Here is an 18,002-nt window from a genome sequence, read left to right on the forward strand (position 1 = left end):
TAGTTTACTGTTGGGTATAACAGCAAAAGGGACGCAGGTGGCGCTGTGGGTTAAAGCCTCAGCGCCTAGGGCTTGCCGATCGAAAGGTCGGCGGTTCGAATCCCTGCGGCGGGGTGCGCTCCCGCTGCTCGGTCCCAGCGCCTGCCAACCTAGCAGTTCGAAAGCACCTCCGGGTGCAAGTAGATAAATAGGGACCGCTTACCAGCGGGAAGGTAAACGGCGTTTCCGTGTGCGGCTCTGGCTCGCCAGAGCAGCGATGTCACGCTGGCCACGTGACCCGGAAGTGTCTCCGGACAGCGCTGGCCCCTGGCCTCTTAAGTGAGATGGGCGCACAACCCCAGAGTCTGTCAAGACTGGCCCGTACGGGCAGGGGTACCTTTACCTTTTATAACAGCAAAGGCCAGAATTGACATGTGGATTCCACAGGGAGTTCCTACATCAAAAACTGAAAAGCTGGGATTTGGGCTCGGGGAGTTCAGAACAAGCTTGAAATATTTATTCTTGCTCGCCACAGAAGATCACTTAGCTAGTAATGTTTTCTTTTACCAAGGACTCCACTTTGATGTTTCTTTTATTTCTCCTTAACATCTCCCCACCCACCACCCCATTTTGTCCACATTTCGGTTCCTGCATTGAATTTCACGTGCCATTGGGTTTGAAAAATCTGCATATATAGCATGAGTCTAATTACAGGAATACAAAAACCTGAGCAACATAGATGAAATCAATTCTGTGCCAGAATGCAGCCATCCTCAAGAAGGAGGGGGGGGAGGCAGGCAGGCAGGCATTGCAATTGCTGAGAGTAAAGCTTTTCTCATTACACTTTAATGTGGCTTGGTAGAGGAAACAAAAGATCAATTCTATAAATTAAAGGTTTAAAAGCTAGTTGAGGAAGAAGAAGGAGAAAACCAGATTTATTCCACTGCAATTCCTTTATTTATTTTGACGCTCCTTCCATGCCATAGTTGACTTGCCCTTGAAAAGTGAACGGGGGGGGGGGCATTCCTTTACAGTGATGTAACTTAATGTAAACAATGCACCACTTCTGCAACTGAGGTGACGAAACAGCCTTGGAATCTAAGCCCTTCTTTCAGTACATCTGAAACCAAAGCATTAGCTCAAGAATTAAGGTTATTGCCGGTTCTGTGTAGCTCCTCTAACAAATCTTCAAATTTTCCCTAAGCAGCATCTCCCTCCCACACTCAGCTGCAGCACATAGGCGATCACATTCATTCTCCTTCAGGCCTAACCCCTTCTCCCATTTTATTTCTTCAACCATTTATATATATTGCCGTTCAGCCCTGTAACATTCAACTGGCCATATAATTAAACCAGGTAGCATTAAAACAAACCGATAAAAGGTGAATCCAAAATCAGATAAGAATTTTAAGGAAGGCAGGACAAAAAGCACTTAACTGCCCACCAGAAGAAAAGAAGGAGGGAGTTCTACAATTGGGGTGCTGCCACTGTCTCATATCCCAGCTAACTATTCTCTCTCTTGGTGGATTGCAAAGCAGAGCCTATTGAAGACAAACACTGTTGTTGTTTTATTTCCCACCCTTCACCCAGGAAAGATTGCAACAATTTAAAATACAAGACTGGGGGGGGGGGTTTAAACAACTAAAGTCACAAGTATAGGATGGGTATTACTCTATCACTCAAAAGTCAGAGGCATCAGTAAGGAGGTGCACCTTCACCTCTTTGAAGGAGTAGGTTCATGAAGAAGAAGGTGGCCCTACAAATATCATAGTCCCCTTGTTGCTTAGGGTCTCATAGGCGATCACTTGTAGCTGAGTAGAATTGTCTTCCATAAACACGGTTTTAACAATGAGTCCATAAGTGATTGTGGAGGCCAATTCTGGATCCACATGTCCTTCCACAGTGGGGACATTGGTTTCCGGGTGGGAGTTGATCACGGTGTGCCTTCCTCTTAGTACATTTCTCCCTTGTGTCCTGGTTTCGAGTGTCTTCAAAGCTCGTGACACCTTTGGTAAAGGCTGTTCTCCAATTGGAGCACTCGCAGGCAAGTGTTTATACATCATTTTTTTATAAAAAAAATTGCTTTTAAAGACAGTCTTTAAACCTCTTTTGTTGACCACCAGCATTATGCTTTCCATTTTTAAGTTCGGAATAGCGTAGTTGCTTTGGAAAATGATGATCAGGCATCCACACAACATGACCATTCCAATGAAGTTGATGTTGAAAAATAATTGCTTTAACACTGGTGATCTTTGCTTCTTCCAGTACACTGGTATTAGTTCACGTCTTCCCAGGTGATGTATAAAAATTTCCAGAGACACGGTTGACGGAATCTTTTGAGGAGTTGGAGGTGGTGTTTACAGTTTAGTAGGGTATGCATTGGTTGACAAGGTATGCTTGCCTTGGAGAAGACAAGACTTTGATGTGATGTGATAGTCATCTTCAAATACCTAAAGGTATAGAAGATGTAGCTTGTTTTCTGCTGCTCCAGAGGTAAGGACCCAAACCAACGGCTTCAATTTACAACAAGGGAGATTCCAACTAACTATTAGGAAGAACCTTCTGACAGTAAAAGCTGATCGGTAGTAGAACGGACTATCTTGGAATATGGTGGACTCTCCTTCATTGGGGGTTATTAAATAGAGGTTGGATGGTTTTCTGTCAGGGATCCTTTATCTGTGATTCCTGCATTGCAGAGGTTTGGATTAGATGACATTTCTGGTCCCTTGCAATTCTGCAATTCCATGATTCTGTAACCAGCACCTTGAACAACTAATGTTGTTGCTTTATGCTTCTCTTCCCTCTGGAGGCCATGGTAACCGTCTTGGGATTGTGAGGTTAAGGTAAAATAGAAGGGGTCTTTGAATGACCCCATCACACAGTGTTCGAAACTCCCATAGTTCTGGGCACCTTTTGCGACAAGAAATTTAATGAACACGAGCAGTTTCTGAGCTCTGGGCACAGTACTGCACCTTAGATTTCCGATTAAAACTACAAAGTGGGAGGAAAGGAGGACCTTTTCTGCCTCCCCACTTCCAGCTACTTTTTGAAGACTGCAGTAGAGACCCTCTTAAGAATATTAGGGGAATGGGCAGTGGAAGGACTAGACTGTGTGAAAAATGAACGTAATAGTTTAGCTGCAGTTCGTTCATTTTCAGCTTTGTATTCTTGTTCTAAAAAATTGTGCCTAGACATTCCATTGTTGTGCCTATAACCTTGGTTTCAGGTGCCATTTAGCACCTAGCTTTCTTATCTCAGTTTCTAACACTGCCATCACATGATCGCTAGAACGTAACAGCCATTCCATGTTATTAAGGCTATCATACTCTCAACATGGTCTTGGTGTTGTGATCCCCTAATAATATGGAATGGCTGTTGGGTTCTAGTGGTCACTCAAGGGAATCATCCAACCTTTGGTCAATCTTTGACTTTAGCATCTCCATAAACAGAGGCACATTAATTCTCAGCATGAATGTTCTCTTTAACCATTGTGATTTAGAGTAGGGATAGTTCACCTGTGTTCTTCCTGATGTTATTGGACTGCAATTCCCACCACCCCTGACCATTGGTCACACTGTTTGGGAATGATGGGAGCTGAAGTACACGTCCTGTTTTCATCCCACAACCATCAGTTCCTAATAACTATGAAATAATAAGTGCATTGTTGCTTTCTTTGGATGCTCTCTTAATTAGTCAGTTTCTTTTGATAAGTTAATTGAATAAGAAAATTGGATGATTTACTGGAGGGAGGAAAGATATGCCTAACGCTTAATACATATGCCTCCTGAATTATGCTTCTGAACTATTCTAATTATTTAGATAACTGATTACCTAGTTTAGAGTGGCCTTCTAATGAGTCCATAATTCTTGGGGGGGGGGGGTTAGCTCTTTGAAGGTATGGTGAAGCATTATTTAATGTGAAAAAAATATGTACTAATTTTTCAAACTCTTCATGACAAATTTGACTTCAGGGGAAAAAGAGAACATTATCTTACTTTTGTTTTACTAGGGCCTACACAGTAACATGCTTACATTATATTTTTTTCTTATCTTTCTAAACTACTGTATGTGTTGTTGGTGTTCTGGAGGGAACTAGAAGGGCACTTTTTATCACCAAGTCATACCTGAAGTGAGATAATGGGCAATTTAAAATCTTTGTTTCTAAGGAAGTTCTCAAGAAGTCACTATGGGAGGAAGAGTGCGAGTTTGCACAATGGATGATAATAGGGGACAAAGCTTAAATTAAGCCAACTAATTTTACATGTTTTCCACTTGAGACAGCTTAGTCCCCTGTATTCAACTTCTACACTATTCTGCATCTTTATATACCGGTAATTGCTTACTTACCTTAAAGGGGTTTTGCAGTATGACAGCAATTAGTGTTTATTCGGCTCTTTGATAGTATACAGTACAAGAAACTTAATTTACTTTCTTTCAGTTATACATCAGTCTCTAGTTCCAAGACAGGGTTTCTTTTGCCTCTATCAAAGTGCATGTGTGTATCACTGAATTCAGGTGGCCCTCCAAACTTGGCTTGAGAATATTCCTTATAGTCTCGAACCCTCTTCTTCCCCTTCCTTCCTCCACTCCCACACATGGCTCAGTCACTTTCTTTCCTATCCGATCAAACCACGGTTTTCCATTTTATCTAAACCAGTAAACTCTAGCTTGAGCAAGCTCTCCATAAAGAGGATAATAAAGTCCAGCTGGATCCTGGTTTAGAATTCTGGTGAGACTTTGCCATCCACTAATGGGTAGATGCAGTCATGACTGACAGCCTGGTTGTCAGTAAAGCATCGTCACATGAAAGCAGATGTGTTTCACAGAAAGGTTGTGCAGGCTGTTTGTGGGCCTGATGACTCTCCTGCACCATCAGCTGCAAAGGTGGCCTCTGCCTGAGAAGAATTAAGCACCCATTCCAATTGCTTTCCCAAACTGAGAATTCTTCTTCTTTTTGACTCCTATTTTATCCATATATCTCACTTGTCCATTTTTGTTTCTCACGCTTGTTGCTATCTCTGCTCCTCCAAATCCTGCATTGTCACTTAGAAGGGTAACAGTAATTGTGCTGATTGTAGCCGTCATCTCTGTACCTCCACGTTCATCCTTGACTAGGCTGGGCATGTGTCCTGCGTTAACAGATGGCAGACCACTATTTGAAAGGCTGTCAGTCCTCTATCTGAAAGTGTCCTCTACCTGAAGGACTATTTAATCCAAGTCTGGTTTAACGATAAAGAACCACAAGAACAAAGGGGCTTTGGAGTTGTCCTTCAACCGTTAGCACCTTCACAGCAGACTAAGGAGGCAGGCACACAGCTCATCTGATCATAGGCTCCCTCACCCTATGGTGAGGTGAATTGTACTTCCATTTAAATTATGGCAATTAGTTCTAAATTTGTATCTGTGCATATGCAAATTGTATGCAGATCTATGCCCTCTTTTGCCCCTCTTTTTAGTGACGTGTTTCCTCTCTTTCTTTCTTTTTCTTTCTTTTTCTTTTTTGCTGATGTGCACATGACCACCCTGTTTTTGCCTCTTTGCTTCCAGGCCTCTTAAACATGGCTGCCTTTTGCCCCTTTCCTTGGTGTGAATTAAGTCTGAGATGAGGACTGCTGTGCCAGTGGGGACTGGAGTATTGACTGCTTGTTATGCAGGCACCAATGCACACCTGAAACAGCCCAGTAGCACAGTTTTACATGCATAAAATACCAGACACAGTTATTGGGCATCTTCGGTACAAAGGAGCTAGGGACAGGTGATAGGAAAGGCCCAAGACCCTGGAGCGAAGCTGGTAGCCAGAATAGACAATAGTCAGACCCAATGTTCTATTTTGCCATTCTTATGGGGTGAAAGGAATTTAAGATGTGCAGGTGTTTTTCCATGGATGAAAGTCTACAGCTTCTTACTCGAACAGAGATTCTTACTTGCTCTTGCTGCCCAGTTTCTAGAAAGCAAAGACTCCCATTCAGACCAAAAAAAGCAATTCAGATGAGAAGAAGGAAAGACAGGCAACCAGTCCCAGAGATGTGAAACAACATTACAGAATATGCATATTGCATCTGTAAATAATATTAGGTCAGGTGTGTGTGCACATTCCTTGCTGTAGTCTTGCAGTAACCATGGAACTGCCAAAGCACACCCAGGCCAAGTCTCTTCACAGCTACAAATAAGAGAATGTGATCTGAACTTTCATAGTGTTAAAACCTCCTCAAGAATAACACAGCTGGGAAGACATCCAATTTGAACAGGAAGATCAATGGAATATGGCAACCTAATTTACTGCTGTTTTTATAGCGGATAGATGTGATGTTTGCACACATTTCCAAGGAACAGAGATGGGGTTAGTAAAACATAGCAGCTGCAGGATTTGCACGAGTTCCATGAAGGTAGATCATTTCATTTTTTTGTCGATCCCAGTCAAATCCAGTACGTTGTCGGGGATTCATAAACGTGCCATTTGAGTGGAGTTTGTTGCAGGAAGCATAACCTCCTTCTTCCTGACTCGTCCAGAAATATACTTTTAAATTGCCCCTTCTGTCCAAACTCACATTCCACAGTTAATGTCCAAGAAATTCTACTTTATAAACCATGTTTCCACCACCTGCTGTGCAGATAATGGGTGTTTTAAACTGTGCTTACTGGCAGTTTTGTGTGTGTTGGTGTGTGTGTGTGTGCACGTGCTTGTGTATAAAAAAAAGAATCAAACAGTGCACTGATAGCTGTAGGAATCAACAAGAGAAAAGAGTGTTGCTGCATGCCACCAAAATCTCCAAGTGGTACAAGATTCCCAGGGTCCCAAGCACTTAGCCAGGGTTTGTGGTTTCTGTTGGAAATGAGGTGCAGCAGAGACAGTGGTGTCTGTATGATATGAGTTATTTACACGTACAGTGGTACCTTGAGTTACATATGCTTCAGGTTACAGACTCCGCTAACCCAGAAATAATGCTTCAGGTTAAGAACTTTGCTTCAGGATGAGAACAGAAATCGTGCTCCGGCAGTGCGGCGGCAACAGGAGGCCCCATTAGCTAAAGTGGTGATTCAGGTTAAGAACAGTTTCAGGTTAAGAATGGACCTCCAGAACGAATTAAGTACTTCACCTGAGGTACCACTGTATATACAACCTGAGCCTATGATGAAGGGGTTCACAGCATTAACACCTCAAAAGGGTCTTGTTTCTCCCATAGCCTCAGCCTTGAATTCAAACAGACATCAAACATTGTTCTCTTATTGTCTCTCTTCAGCTTGCTGCTTTACTTCTAGGTCATGTCACCGCTGACTCTCAACTCTAAATTCAGCTTTCTCCTTCCAACTATCTCTTGCCCATTTTTTGTCTCACACAGAGCCCCCTTTCTCTTAGTAGCCTATTACACAGGTGATCACCTCATCAGGAAGCGATCTTGGCTTATATTTTTGCACTTGCTAGATGCAAGGGTTATAAGGGTCTCAACTCCCCTGCCCCCCAAACTCATAATGGTATAGTGAATTTTAAACCTCTCTTTGGCAACTCCAATTCAGCAGTAAAGAGCAGGTTTTTCCCAAGGAAAGCGGTAGGGGGAATGGAAAACCACTCGGACACATGGCTGGAAAACACAGGACAACCGGAAAAGCTCTTAGACCCCTGCTCTCTAGGTACAGGATGAGCTTATGAGATATCTCTCATGGGTATTCATATCTGTTAGTCTTTAAGGTTCACAGAAGAAAAGTTAAACAGTCCACTGGAAAGCTGTCAGGAATGAGCCAGCTCCAAACGAAGGTTTGCAGCCAATGGCAGTAAGCAGCCAGGAACAGAGAGGCTTTGATGTTAGTCAGACAGGGGAGAGCCCACAGCTGCAGACTTTGGCTCTTCCTGACCTTGACAGAAAGGCTGATAAGGCAGGAGCTGAGAGCAGGCTAGAACACAGCCAAAGCTTGCCGGAAGCACAATCAGGCACAAATAAACTCAGAGACAGCCCCTCAGAGATGAAAGCTGTTGGAGCTGATCCAATAAGTCCAAGGCATCGGTGAATGGGAGGGTTGTTAGACAGGAAGCAAAACAAGACACGTAAGGGTCGTAAATTCAATATCTGCTGGAGATGCCGGAAAGAGTCTTCAGAAGGGTCATCTTGAGTAATGATGCCAGAGGCTTTGTTACAGCCATCTGGAGCTATCTATTTTTGCAATAAATCCTCCTTTTTAATTAGCTACGCTTACTGTGTTATCAAGTTGGGAACCTGGGCTCCTGACAAAAGCATGTCCAAAGGAGTGCTCTCTCTCTTTCTCCCTCTTAATGGATCCTGAGATTGTCCAACTTATAAAGATGTCTGCAAACATGATATAAAGGCTAGCAGCATTAACCCCAGCATGTGGGAATCCCTTGCAGATGATAACAGTGCCTGGAAACAGAGAGTCAGGTCATATATCGACAGCAGAGACCAGAAAAGAAATGATTGCTGGAGCAGTGCAGAGAGAAAAAAACGCCATGATGCAACTGCAGCAGTGAAACCGAATGCCTTCATCTGCCCTTGCTGCAACAAAACATATCTCTCCCTTATTGGTCTCTACAGCCACATCAGGCACTGTAACACTTCACTGTCTTGACTTTACCCCCAGTGGCACACCCTTCCTTTGTCTCTCAAGACAGATGGAGGTCAACATATTAAGAAGAACCAACCTATGGGCCAAAGTGCCTCAGTCATCGCATAGCATCCATTTTTCTTTCAAAATATTGTTGCACTTGCCAGGGAGGTGGAATCCAGATGTTAAATACTTCCTACCTAAGTAGCGCTCTTGGTCTTCTCTCTATTTCTATTTCTCTCTCTCTCTTATAAGGTGGGCCAATTCATGTTAGAGAAACGTTGAAGCTCATTAATGCTGCCTTTTACAATTTCAGGGGCTTCAGGATTTATTGAATGAGCTCATAGTAATGCGAAAAAGGAGCTGCAGTAGAAACTCCCAGGCTAAAGTAAGCTTGAGAGGTTGAGGCTGGCGTCAAGTTTAAGAACAGCAAATCTACTTAAATGTAGCAGTGTTATTATCAAATGTGAAGAGATTTGCAGTCGCTGCCAGTGTGTAACTTACAAGGGAAATCTTATTAGTTTTGTTTGGTGAGTGGGATGAAAATAAGACAGATAACTGACGTATGCGTTTCCCCCTCTGTAAGAGTGGATTTTATAGGAGGGGGAAGATATGAAAGACGAGTTGTCAACCTATTTATTGTTCCAGATCTCATCAGGCTTTTTAATCATTCATTATTATTTTTTCTTCCCTGCATTGCTATTGCTGGAAATCCTTGTCTAAAAATGGTACCTGGCATTTTAAAAGAATGCGCCTTTTGTTAAACTGAAGAATTTGAAATTAAAGCCTGGAATGCACTGCCAGGGTGATCAAGAAGGAGTTGGTGGTCGTACTCTGCACTACGCTCAATCTGTCATTTTTGTGGGTTGTGGGGAGAAAGTCTTAAGTTTGCAGAAGAAGAAGAAGAAGAAGAAGAAGAGGAGGAGGAGGAGGAGGAGGAGAAGGAGGAGAAGGAGTTTGGATTTGATATCCCGCTTTATCAGCACCCTAAGGAGTCTCAATGGGACACGGGTGGCGCTGTGGGTTAAACCACAAAGCCTAGGACTTGCTGATCAGAAGGTCGGCAGTTTGAATCCCTGCGATGGGGTGAGCTCCCGTTGCTCGGTCCCTGCTCCTGCCAACCTAGCAGTTCAAAAGCACGTCAAAGTGCAAGTACATAAATAGGTACCGCTCCGGCGGGGAGGAAAACGGCATTTCCGTGCGCTGTTCTGGTTCGCCAGAAGCGGCTTAGTCATGCTGGCCACATGACCCGGAAGCTGTACGCCGGCTCCCTTGGCCAATTAAAGCGAGATGAGCGCCGCAACCCCAGAGTCGGCCACAACTGGACCTAATGGTCAGGGGTCCCTTTACCTTTACCTTTAAGGAGTCTCAAAGCGGCTAACAATTTCCTTTCCCTTCCTCCCCCACAACAAACACTCTGTGAGATGAGTGAGGCTGAGAGACTTCAGAGTAGTGTGTCTAGCCCAAGGTCACCCAGCAGCTGCATGTGGAGGAGTGGGGACGCAAACCCGGTTCACCAGATTACGAGTCTACTGCTCTTAACCACTACACCACACTGGTGTATGCATCAAGGCCATGCAAGCCTTAATGTTAGTAGCCATGTGTCCTGTTAGTGGCAGTCCTCTACATGTTGCTGGAAAATAATCTTCTAGTTGAAAGAGCTCTCCATTTGAAGGCAGAAGTCATTCACCTAATATGGCTGAACTGCAATGCTGCTTGCCCAGGGTAGTGAATCTTTTGCCTGGTATAAAATATGCCTGAAGCATCCCTGGCAGAAATATCTTCACCTCTTTCTTATTAACATCCAAGAAAGGTACACCAGTGGTTTTCAAACTGTGGCCTGTGGTCCATGAGGTTAATTCAGGTGGTCCACGGCACACCTGTGGATTTGTGTTCAAGGAAGATAGCTGAATATTCACATTGAATATTCTTATTCATTTCGATTGAATTTTGTTGCTTCTTTTATTTTATTTTTACCTTATATGTTATTTTGTTGCAATCTGAATTCTGTGGAATTGCAGTTGGTACAAGAGTCCAAAAACCCATAAGTGGTCCGCCAAGACCATTAGCAATTTTCATGGGGTCCTTTGCAGGGAATGGCGTTACTTCCCTTGCTAATGTTGAAAATGACTGAGCACCAATTCACTGTTTCGCTCCCACCCTTTCCTTTGTATGTGTGGCTATTATTTAGGAAGGGGTGTTCCACAGGAGCGGGGGGGACAGTTTAAGATCTAATTCACAGCCCAGAAAATAGAGAAAGGCTTCTATGTATCTGCTTGTGAGAGACATAATTTGAAAAGCCGGCTTGGAGATGCTCGTTTACTATTTTAAACCTAGTTCATTATGGATGGCTCTGCAGTGCTATGTATCACCAGCAAGTGAAACATAAAAATTACTCAAATTGTCCTCCATAGCGCATATGAAAACAGTATTTGGAAACTCATTTGTACTCATTGGCTATGTAGCTAGTAGCCTTCACCCCGCCTCCATTTTCTCTTTCAGCGATATGGAACGCTTCAAAGAAATTGGGCCCCTTATCTAGAACTCCTGTGGGGGTTCATATGTTACATTTAGGGACGCGGGTAGCACTGTGGTTTAAACCACAGAGCCTAGGACTTGCCGATCAGAAGGTCAGCAGTTTGAATCCCCGCAACAGGGTGAGCTCCCGTTGCTCAGTCCCTGCTCCTGCCAACGTAGCAGTTCGAAAGCATGTCAAAGTGAAAGTAGATAAATAGGTACCACTCCGGCAGGAAGGTAAACAGCGTTTCCGTACGCTGCTCTGGTTCGCCAGAAGCGGCTTAGTCATGCTGGCCACATGACCCAGAAGCTGTACTCCAGCTCCCTTGGCCTGTAAAGCGATATGAGCGCCGCAACCCCATAGTTGGCCATGACTGGACCTAATGGTCAGGGGTCCCTTTACCTTTACCTTTATGTTACATTTAGGTCGTCCCAAGAGAGGCAGTTCAGTGTCTGTGGCTTGAACTAAGACATCCAAATGGGCAATGTGTTGTTGCCAAGGGGTGGCCCATTTATTTATTTATTTATTTATTTATTTAAAACATTATTATTATACCACCTGATGTTAAAAATCCCAAGGCACTTTACAATGCACCAGTGCCAAGACGACAAAAACAGCCAATTGAAAACCAAACGAATTCAGTAAGTGCTGTTAACAACCAATAGGAACCCAACAGTTCTCAGCAACTTGGGATCCATGACTTTCAGGAGGAAACAAGAACCCTTCAGGGTAGCTCAGTTAGTTTGAGTGTGATTCTGATAAATGCCAACATTCCAGGTTTGATCCCCGTATGGATGGGACGGCTGCATATTCCTGCAGGACTAGATGATCGTCGGGGTCCCTTCCAACTTTACAAGGGTATGATTCTATGACACCTGCCTTGCATTGGGTGGAAAATTTTTCCATCATCTAGGCACCAATTTGGAATCCCACTGTCCAGTTCCCTCCCTAGGGCAACCAGGCACCCAGGAAATCAAGGTGCCAGAGAGCCATGCAGAATAGGGAACTTTGGCAAATGTAGCTTGTCATGCAGTTGAAAAAGTGCCTTCTTTTGAATCACCCAATTCCAAATATATTACATGTCACCCTCCCATAGCTGTCAACTTTCAGATTTGAAAATAAGGGATCAGCAGCCTCGAAAATAAGGGATCAGCAGCCTCACCTGTCCTGGGGACAGTCTACGGGATATAGCAGCGGGAAACGGCGTTGGAATAAGGGAATTTCCCACAAAAAAAGGGAAGGTTGACAGCTATGCACCCTCCAGTGCTCCATTTTCCTTCTCACCTGAGAAACAAAATGGTCAGGAATTATGAAGTTGTTCCATCATATTGTACTTTACAGAACCAACTACGAAAACCCCCCATTCCATTTGGTGTTGACCTAAGGAGGAATGAAAGTAGAATCAAATGGATGTGTGCTATTCCACACATAAGGCCTTGTTTATATAGATGCTTGGATGTGCAGAGCTCATGGTGTGCAAACCACAGAGAGCCGAGTTAGGTAACATCTTTCAGGATTAGGTCCCCCGCTATGGTTATCTGCAGCATATTACAGCTGGGGAGACATTAAAAAGCTGTGTTTAACAGCTGCGATATCATCCTCGCAAGCAATATTTCAACCAGAGCTGCTATAAAAACCTCCCTGGTGACATCAAAGCTGTGAAAAATAGCAAATTTGAAGTGCAGGGGGGGAAAGCCCCTCCTCAACCGCCTGCCGCAGGAGTAATTGTTTCCTGGCAATTGACATTTCAAGAGCTGTTTCTTTAAATGCCCAGCCTCTCCATCTTACTTGGCTTTCCCCACCCCAGCATGACTGAAGGAATCTAGAGCAGGGATAATGACTCGCCGCAGGTTTCATCCGAGGGGGTAATGAAAAGAAAAGGAATGATGGAGATAGTCGGGACGGAGCGATTTCCACTATCTGATGCCTCCCCCCTCCCCTCTCCCCGCCATCATGCTCCAGTGATACAACCAGCCTGTACTAACGACGGAATAATAGGTCGGCTCATGTGCTCTGCTCCATACCAACAAACCCATCCTCCCCAATAAGAAGGAGCCAGGAGCACGGGAGCGAGAACTATCCCGTCATCAGTCACTTTACATCTGCACTCCAAGCAAACATAATGGCAGGTACACTGTTCCCTGGCAGCTCGCCAGGGCTGCAAACGATCATGGCACTAATTAACTCACCTGTGGAATTCACGCTCCGCAGCCGGGCTCTTTATGCAGTTCACCAAAGCGTGTTGCCAAAAGAGGAGGTTATTTTTTTTTTAAGAGAGAGAGAGAGAGAGAGAGAGAGAGAGAAAGGAACCTGCTGGTAAAAGGGGAAAAAAAGTTTTTAACATCCTGTGAGGCCGACAGGTCTGTTCCCATAACAACTGCACCATGCAGGTTTAAGAGGAGCATATCAAAAAGCCATCCCACGGGATAGCAGAAGTTACCTGGCGACAGGTGCGTGACCCTAGAATGTGTCAGTTGTACATTGCCCACCCCTCCATTCATCCCACCTTGTTCAGCTCCGCCTGCTTAATGGTGTAGTGCTTATTTTCTCAGTTTACGTGCCCAATGACTGGTGTGGGCCAGTTTAGTTCTCAGTACTGGGGAATTGTCCCTGCAGTCCCCATCCATCTAATAAATAGCCACATTGCAGGTAATTTTTGACATTCTGAACATTCACGGGTTTGAGGACATATTTGTACAACTCCCTGATTTGGAAATATACGCCGTCAATTTTTTATATATATTTGTTTTTCGTTCCTCCATTTGCTCTGAAAAAAGAATGCAAAAGAGCACCGTACGTGTAACACAGCATCCACATTATATGGTTATAGAGCGTCACAAACCCTTTCGGTCTCTCATTGCCCTCTGGTTTATTCGGGACATATTTCGGGAGAAATGTCTATAGAATAGATTCTGGCATCTCATAAATGGATAAAAAGTTAGTTTGCTTTCAACTTTGTAATCTGTCAAACTTTTCTTCACTTTCCTTTGAGATATAAAAGGGCATTATTTCTTCAAGTAGCCATAAGCAATACATTTCGGACCAGTCCCCTTCATCAATTTAACTTAGAAACATCCCTGCTGTCCCCCATAGAGGCAGCAGCAGGACAGGCAAGGTCTAATAGCTGCTAGGAGGGGTGTGGCAGGCAGCCACAAGCTGTGTAGCCTCCAAGCCCAAAGGGCATGTGTCAGAGCTGCCTCCAGGTCCCAGCTCACAGAGGACCAACGCTAGGCTGTAGTTATGTACAAAAGTCTTTATTGAGGTTCAGTTTCCATTTTAAAGCCGCAGCGCGCAGCTCTACGTCTCGACCTTAGACCGGCGAAGTCCCGTCTGAGTCTCCGCCCCTTCCACACCAGTTTAAGACTCTCGCTTTGCTCCACCTCTTCCTAAGTTCCTTTCTCCTCTGGGCCCTCCTGCCCGCTAGGGTTTCATCCTTCCTGGACTCCTCTGACGCTGACCCTGATGATTCTTCCCCCTCCTTCCGGCGGGCTTTAGGACCTGGTTCCCTATCCGGGCTACCTTCTGTGCCACTCGCCTGTACATTTGAACTTGGCGCGTGCGCCCAGCCTGCAACTTTCCTCTTGACCGTTCCCTCGCTCTCCGATGGAGGCGTGGCCAACCCTGACTCATCTTCTCTCGCTGGTGGTGCATATGTGGGCTCTGACACCTGGGACTCCTCCCCCCCACTACGCTCTGGTGGGGAAGCTGGTCCTGATTTCCAACTGCTGCTCTGGGAGTCCCCGCTGGCCCCTTGCTTCTGGGGTGTCCCCCTTGGGTCCCCCCTTGCCCTGGCCATCGGCGCCCCCTTCTGTGAATCTTCCGATTCGCTGGAGAGGCTCATGGAATCTCTCGGGCTGCTGTCATCTTCTCCTACGCTGCCCTCGGATTGCTCCCCCTCGCTCTCCATCTCCTCTCCTCCCTGCGCTCCCGCTGAGTCCCTGACAGCATGTGTTGGGCACAAGGGGAAATGGGCTCACAGTCCCACATGCTTCTTCTTTTAAGTAAATTATTGAGTAATATTTTGTTGTTGTTGTTTTGGCATCCGTCTGCCTCAAGGGACAATGGAGTGCACCTCCAGGGCTAAAGTCAAACCATGGGAGAACCACAACACCTGCAGTGATTCTCCAAAGGTAACTGTTGCCTCCTGTGTTGTTTTTGCTGTGTTAGCAGCACTGAAGTGACCTCCCCGGGGCGCAGGCCTGGGCAGTGCATATGGAGGTCCTGGGTTACCTATATGACAAGACACACACCCTCTCGCCCTTACTGATGTGGTCCAAAGGACAATAGAGCAATACTTTTGACCCCAGCTGGGCTGCAGGACTTGCCAGAAGGAGATGTACAAAACACCATCCAGCAGTCTTAGGGACTCCAGATTTGTGTTGGGTTTACTCCTTAGCCTTTTGCTCTCCTAAAGATGGCAAGGTAGCAGGTGTGGGTTTTTCCTCAGGGTTTGCTCCTGAACCCTTTCTCATGGGTAAGCATAGCCACAAGGCAGCAGAGGTTTAGGATCAGTTTTCCTTCTCCTTGATGGGTTACCTTCTCACGTTGACAAGCCCCATCTGCCCCTCACTTCCCTCCACAGCTCGTACCTTCTTCTGTTCTATTAGTCGTACCTTGGAAGTAGAACGGAATCTGTTCCAGAAGTCCATTCGACTTCCAAAAGGTTTGGAAACCAAAGTGTGGCTTCGCAATTGGCTGTAGGAAGCTCCTGCAGCCAATCGGAAGCCACGGAAGTCGCGTCAGACGTTTGGGTTCCAAAGAATGTTCGCAAACCAGAAGACTCAATTCTGGGTTTGCAGTGTTCAGGAGCCAAAACATTCAACTCGCAAGGCGTTTGGGATCCAAGGTACAACTGTACTTATCTTTAAATATTAAGAGTATATTTAGTTGAATACCGAATTAATAGTCCTAAACAAGCAATAAAAAAGTTGCCAATACTTTATTCTATGCATAGTAGCAAATGGAGATCGTCATATTAAAATTTGCAGGAAGAGGAAAACACTTCCTCCTGGATCCACAACTTCCCGCTCTGATAACTTTCTTTAGTAAGGGGATAACAACACTGCCTACCTTCCACGGCTGTTCTAAGTTTGCAGCCTGGTAAAATATATATTAAGCTTTTTGTGCATGCAAGGGTCCTTTGTAAACACTCAATATTACTAGCGATAATTTCTGCTCATTTTCTCATGTTAATGGAATTAGGGGAACGAGAAAAGGGGAAAATGCAGAGTTGGCTTGAGGGTGTTGTTGTCCCATGCCTTTCTCTTGACCAGCATAATTTGGTAGCAACCATGTTTATGTGCATGTATCTGGTCAGTTCCCCTGACCCAGCAGATAATGAGATTTATGGATTCATTATATCCTTACTTGCCAGTCCCCACAATTATAGCAGCATTGCATTTTTCTTTTCTGTGAAAGTCTCATCCATGTGCTTCAGGATGAGGGATAGTCCGAGCATGTTGGAATTAAAGAGCATCCGTTGCCTTTCTTCAACAAATTTGACATAACAAAATAATAGGATTTTTCACTTTTTAAACAACCCGCCCCCCAAACTGTCTGATAGCTAGACCTCAAGTGTGGTTTGTTTTGGCTTTGGAGGAATTTCTTTCTCATAAAACAAAGAAATATAGCTGGTAACTTGTGAAATGTTTTGTTAAGGGTGAAGACAAATATGATATTAAACAAGGGCTCACAGCAAATTTCTTCTAATGCAGCGTGAGCTCAGCTTCCTTCTGGCTTTATGATTTGAGGCATGGACGTACATGTCAGCACACTGAAATCTCCTTTGGCTATCAGTTTGCCCTCCCTCCTGCCCTGTTCTTCAGGCAGACTGCTTAGCTTTTTGTTGTTTAAAGCACCACATGAATGTTTATTAATTTATCTCTCCATCATCACCTTTATTTTTGCCTCCTCCAAAAAGTTTGAAAAGAAAAGAAAAACCGATATTGTGATGGGCTTAGGTGGTTTTGTCCACAGCTGGTTTCTAACTTGCAGAATTATTTTGTTTGTGGGGCCTTTTTTTGGAGCTCAACACTGGAGAGGAACAAGATCATTTGAGCTGAAAGGGAAGGTCATTTCCATACATGCTCATCAGGGTATACATGCTCTCTCTCTCCTCCCAAACCACCCACAGTTCAAACAAGAAACATTATTGTTATTACTACTATCATTGTGATTATCATTCGTACACACTTTTCTCCTATACAGCAGAGGTACTAAACCGAAGGCAAGACTTACTTGAGCTGCCCCTGTGCTTCATGTAGAAGAAGCTGTTCTTCTCCTTCCCAGTGGAGGATTTTGGGATACAGAACATGCAGCAGCTTGACTGTTCACTGGAACAGAAAATCAACATCATGTTATGCTGCTGCTGAAATAATTGTACTGGGATTCATATGTATGGTCCTGGTTCACACATCTTGATAAGCTGTGGCAAGCAATAAATTTCTCCTCCTTTGCTCTCCGATGCCTGGAGTGGAGAGAAACATACCGTGAGGTTTGGCTTAGCATTACGTGTGAGCCAGCATTTGTTTCTGTCTCCAACAAATGGTGAGTTCTAAGCCAAGAACAAACTTTGGCATATGCACATACTTTCTTTGGAGGAACAAGCCCCGTTCACCCATAATGCTAAGCCAAGACCCATAGTTTGTTTCGCCAGCCAGGATCAACTGAGCAGCATGCACTAGCACACTGATTCTTAAACAGGCATAAACCAAAGCTAACCTTAATGAGCAATATGCCATTTTTGACATTGCACCTATATCCCAAATCCTTAAAAAAACAAAAACAAAACAGTCTGCTCTATCTAGAATGGATTAAAGATGCATAGAAGATGGGCCTTTGCTGACCCAAAATACTTTTGTCACCATCCAAAACCATGATATATGAACATGTAAAACACACTACAATCTCACAGCATATTTGATAAATTCAGTGAAATGCACATGGTGATAAC

At 44.4% G+C, this 18,002-nt stretch overlaps 1 protein-coding gene across 1 annotated transcript in view; it reads left to right on the plus strand.

The window, feature by feature from the left end:
* Window positions 1–18,002, plus strand: part of LOC307220841 (cadherin-6) — a 164,738-nt gene that overhangs the window by 60,648 nt on the left and 86,088 nt on the right. The window lies entirely within an intron of this gene.

Source organism: Podarcis cretensis, assembly GCF_951804945.1.
Source record: "Podarcis cretensis genome assembly, chromosome: 7".
NCBI classification, from domain to species: Eukaryota; Metazoa; Chordata; class Lepidosauria; order Squamata; family Lacertidae; genus Podarcis; species Podarcis cretensis.